Raw genomic sequence first — 6,000 nt, 5'->3', positions numbered from 1 at the left:
AAATTATATCAAATTTTATATATATTTGAAGAATATAACGTCAACTAGGAGCCGAAGTTTACTTGGGATGTACATTTCTTGTAGATGAAGCTGGAAATTATATAGAATTTTTTAGTTATGAGTATCAGATAGCAGTTTATGTATAAATGTTACATGGCAGGTTGTGAAGCTTTCATTTCTGGGATGTTTTGTAGTGGGCTATAAAAATGTTAAATCATGAAAATATGAAGGTACATAATACTATAATATAAAAATAAAAAGCTTGTAATTATGAAAATTTTATAATAAAAAAATAAGAAACATAAAAATATAATGTAATAAAAGAATAAAAATTGCTATATGAAAATAAAAAATATGAAAACATGAAATGGAAAAATGAAGATACAAAAATATGAGTACTTACTTACTTGATACTTGATGGGCTACAGCTCTTCGATGAACCTACGCCGAATGGAGTATCCTCCACTGGACTCGATCCTGGGCCAATCGCTTCCAGTCACCCTGAACATTGAGCGCCCTCAGGTCCTCTTCAACTGCAAAAAGCCATCGTGTACGCGGCCTTCCACGAAGCCTGCGGCCTCTTCCGGGTTCTCTACTAAATATTATCTTCGCTTGACGTTCTTCCGGCATACGAACAACGTGACCAGCCCACCGTAGTCTGCCGTGTTGTATAAGCTTAATAATATCCAGCCCTTTATACACCTGGTACAATTCGTGATTCATGCGACGCCGCCAGATACCGTTCTCCTGTTTACCGCCGAGTATTGTCCGCAGCACCCTACGCTCAAACACTCCGAGAGCTCTCCGATCAGCCTCCTTTAACGTCCATGTCTCATGGCCGTATAAAGCCACCGGAAGAATCTAGAAGAATATAGCGCGAGTTTTGTTTTCGTTTGCAGACTACGGGACTTAAGCTGGTTACGAAGTCCGTAATAAGCCCTATTTGCATACGCCTTTTCATCTCGCGGGTAACATCATTATCGCACGTCACTAATGTTCCAAGATACACAAATTCTTCTACCACTTCAAATTTTTCACCATCCAGCACTATTTCGCTACCACCACCACTAATGAACCCACGTTGATTGCCAGCGACCATGTACTTCGTTTTGCTGGTATTGATCGTGAGTCCAATCCTCGCTGTCTCCCTCTTAAAAGGCGCAAAAGCCTCTTCCACGGCACGGCGATCAATTCCGATAATATCGATATCGTCCGGAAATCCCAGGAGCATATGCGATTTTGTGATAATGGTACCGCTTCTTTGCACACCAGCTTTCCTAATCGCTCCCTCGAGCGCTATATTGAACAGTAGATTCGAGAGTGCATCACCCTGCTTTAATCCATCTAAGGTAACAAATGACGTCGATATTTCATCCGCAACCCTTACACTTGATTTCGATCCGTCCAACGTTATACGAATCAGCCGTATCAGTTTCGCCGGAAAACCATGTTCAAGCATAATTTGCCATAATTCATTCCGTTTCACTGAATCGTACGCCGCCTTGAAATCAATAAACAGATGATGTGTCTGCAAGTTGTACTCCCGGAATTTATCAAGGATTTGTCTCAGGGTAAACATTTGATCCGTCGTTGATCGGCCCTCACGAAAACCTGCTTGGTATTCGCCGACGAAGGACTTTTCAAGCGGTCTCAATCTGTTGAACCGAATACGGGACATAATTTTGTACGCCGAATTAAGGAGGGTTATTCCTCGGTAATTGGCGCACTCCAGTCTGTGCCCTTTCTTAAAGAGAGGGCAAATGAGGCCGTCCAACCAGCTAGCAGGCATTTCCTCGTCTTCCCATATGTTCGACATAATATGGTGCAGAACTTCATAAAGCTGCTCACTGCCATGTTTGAGAAGTTCAGCCGGGAGCTGGTCCTTCCCCGCAGCCGCATGAATACACAAAAGCACAAAAACATGAGAATATGAAAAAATTGAAAATTTTATATTTTAAAATTTTCAATATTTCCACAATCGCTTCTATGCATATTTTTTTAACTTGTAATTGATGTTAAAGTATAAAATTTAGAAAATATGACAATATGAAGATCTGAAAAAAGATAATATAAAAATATTAAAACACAAAAATATATAACATGGAAATATGAAAGTATAAAAAATTAAATCATAAAAATATAAAAATACAAAAATATGAAAACGGAAACCTGAAAATATAGAAATATATAAATATGCAAATTAAATTATAACAACATGAAAGTATAAATATATAAGAAAGACAAAAAAATATGAAAATTAAATATTAGAAATTATAACAATATGAAAATATGATAGCATGAAAAAAGAAAATACACATATATGAAAATACAAAGGATTTAAATATGGAATTTGAAATTTAAAAATACAAAAGTATAAAAATATGAACATATACAGGTATAAAAATGTGAAAGCATGAAAATATAAAAATATAAAAGCGTTATAATGTGATATAAGCATAAAAATAGGAAAAATATAAAAATATGGAAAATATGACAATATAAAAATATTATAATATGAAAATGTAATAACAAAAATATGAAATATAATAGTTTAAAAATATTAAAACATTGAATATTAAATGTGAAATATTAAATATTAAAATGTAAAAATATGAAATTATAAAAATATGGAAATTTTAAAAATAAAATGTAAAAATATGAAAAAGAAATAAAATGAAACATGAAAAATAAGTATAATGAAATATGGAAAATAAATATAATATGAATATATGAAAATACGAAACCATGGCATTGCTACGGTATATTTCGTGGACTGGAAACTAGTGATACTCATGTTTCCTTTGACATCTCTGTCCAGATTGCTATCAGAAATCAAGGTGGGTGTAGTCCTTAATTTCAATCTATGACAAAAATGACAAAAGCATTAGAATTTCTATTCCTGGCCACGCTTATCTGTACCGTTACTAGGGAGAGAAGGAATAAGTACCACGGAGTTGGATATTGGGAAGGTATTCGTTGGGTCAGGATGTGCCTGTAGCTGGCAATGTGACCATGGTAGAACTTACCCTGTAACACACCACGAAGAGGTATCTACCCAGCATTACGGGTAATTAAGGGATACTGACCCATTACTTTGGCGCCAAACATAAAATTGACTTACCATCACTTTCTTGTTGGCAGCTCGGAAAATCGCCCTTGAAATAGCTGGTCACTACAGAGGTCTCTGGGAAAACATCCAGGCCTTCACAAAACAGTTGACATTAGATAGTATTTAGGAGGTGAATCTGTGACTTAACTGGTTCGGAATCGCGAATTGCGAATTGCAAACATGGGCTAGTCTAGTTAAAGAATTGAAGAGTGAATTCCTACCTGTTGATATCGATTACCAATACGAACGCTTAGCCAACGCGCGAAGACAAGGTCCGCGGGAGAAATTTCAGGACTACTATCTGGAAATGGTTCGAATCTTTCGTAGTATGTCCAGACAGTGGAATGATGACAGAAAATTCGACGTCTTGTTCCGAAACACCAGGATCGATTGTAGAACAGCAATGTTAGCTGCGAACGTAGCTACCATTCCTAGAATGAGAGAGTTTGGTAAAAAGTTTGACTCTATTAACTGGCAAATGTACGCTAGAAAAGACACTCGATTTGAAAGGCCCAACAGAAATAGAAGAAGTTAGTCAACAATCACAATATAGAGGGCGAAATGAGTCAGAAAATAGGCTTCAATCTAATTACAAAGAGATTATGAGAGAGTTTGGTAAAAAGTTTGACTCTATTAACTGGCAAATGTACGCTAGAAAAGACACTCGATTTGAAAAACCCAAAAGAAATAGAAGAAGTTAGTCAACAATCACAGTACAGAGTGCGAAATAAGTCAGAAAATAGGTTTCAATTTAATTACAAAGGAGGGTATCAAGGACGTAATTTTAATTCTAATTATAAAAAAATAGGCAACCAGTATGATGTCACAAAACATAGGAAAGAAGGAGACAGCATTCAGCAAAAATTCCAACCCGAACCTAAACCAACTCCAATGAATTTTCAACCGCAAGATAGAAGGCAAGACGAACAAAAACCAAGTTCCATTGGAATTAGCGCGTTACAGAGGATTGTTAAGGCATATACTCCTATCAAGCGTGGTTTATGTTTGAATTGCCATGATAAAGGACATAGCTTTAGGGAATGTCCTGAGCAAAGACACGATTTTTGCGAAAAATGTAGATTCCCTGGTTTTCCCACATACCAATGCCCGTTCTGTCAGTCAAAAAACCTGAAAAAGACTGGTCAGTGAGGCAGAACAGTCTTTTAAACTCAGAAAGTCCTCAGTCTAAATTGTCAAATGATCCAACTGCTATTCTGCGTCAGTTAGGCTATTCAGTATTGATGGCATTCCCGAAAAGCAAGACGAGATTGTCACGTTGCTTGTCAAACTAAGTGGAGACGCCAGGCCATTTACAAGAATAGATATGATGGGAATTGAGCTAATTGGTCTTCTTGACAGTGGAGCTGCACGGACTGTTCTAGGGATAGGCGCGAAGAGAATAACACGGACAGAAAACTGGTTACATTTAGCCAAAAATCTGATTGTTGTTTTTAAATCGTCACATTTTATAGAAAGTATGACAAAGCTTATTGTTTCAATAAGGTTAGTTGAGATAATATCAATGACGAAGTATTATTATTTCTACAATACTTCTGAAACGAGCTTTTTGATGAAAGCTTGAAAGAAATTGTTTATACATTTGAAAATAACCTCAGTATGATTTTGTAAACAAAATTTAATTATAAAAATGATTAGGTGGATATGAAGTTAAACTTGCTGTTCATTGAATGCACCATGCTTACTTTGCGAATGCCGTATGATAAATGCCACGCACTTTTATGTCAAACCGCTGTTAGCTGACGAAGTATAAAATTGTTTTGGCGTTTACGTTTTGACAAGGCAAGTGAATTGAGCAAATTGTTAAATACAAATTGTACGTTTACAAACCTTCATTCCACTCACTCGAACGAAATGAAATTTTAGCATGTTCAACCTTCAGCAAGTCGATTGAGTTGCCGAATTACTCACCCTGTCGAGAAGTAGCATTAATATAAATAAATGGTATAGTTATAACACGTGTATTGTAATTCTTTTTCCCAACTAGGACATTGCTGACTTGAAGCATTTCCTCTTTGTTCACTACAAAAAATTTACAGGGATTCCAATATGTCGCAAAATCGCTTAATCAGCATTATCTAGGAATTATCCTGGTTAAAATATATAAATATGTACATTCAAATACTATGTTAATAATTCAAATTTGTGCGGTTTGTTTTAATTCATTTCTACAGATTTGATGTAAATACATGAAGGTACCATCAGATGCCAAAACATTCTCGGTTTTTTGAAATGTTCAGCTTGTTTTTAGTGTAAATAATCGGACTTGAAAAAACACCAGTTTTGTGAAATATGCATATTTGTTTAGAAATACTACCAGTGATTACAGGAGTGAGTTAACTTTGTTATTCATTTAGGTACGTATTATACACTTTTCTTATTACTTATTTTAAATACGGTTAATAATACAGTACCTATTTGGATTTAATTATTTCAGAAATGTCCCGACCGGAAAATCTAAAGAAGCTGAATCATTTAGCGGCTATGGCTGCACAAAATATCTGGACGATCTGGACAATCGCAGCAATGTCGCCTGATAGAAATATTTCCAATTAGGTAAGTGAATCGAATTAATTCCGAATTTCCAATACCAACACTATCTTGTTTCAGATCGACAGATTATTGATTCCCCTACTACCATCTAACTACGGCGCTAGTTGAAATTTTATTGAAATCAAAACCTCAATCAAAAATACCAACAATAAATAAACAGAAAATAAAAATACAGTAAAAAAATGAAATTCAGCAAAATATTTTGAAAAGAAGAGCCCTTTAATTTGAAAATAATTATTATTGAAAGAAAAATATTTCTCTTGTTAAAACAACAATATTATTTTTATCGGTCGAAGCTTTCGAAAAAAGCTTTTCAAAGT

The sequence above is a fragment of the Armigeres subalbatus genome, chromosome 3 (genome assembly GCF_024139115.2).
Source record: "Armigeres subalbatus isolate Guangzhou_Male chromosome 3, GZ_Asu_2, whole genome shotgun sequence".
In the NCBI taxonomy this organism is placed as follows: domain Eukaryota; kingdom Metazoa; phylum Arthropoda; class Insecta; order Diptera; family Culicidae; genus Armigeres; species Armigeres subalbatus.
The sequence above is the reverse complement of the archived record's forward strand: the minus strand, read 5'-3'. Positions refer to the sequence as shown.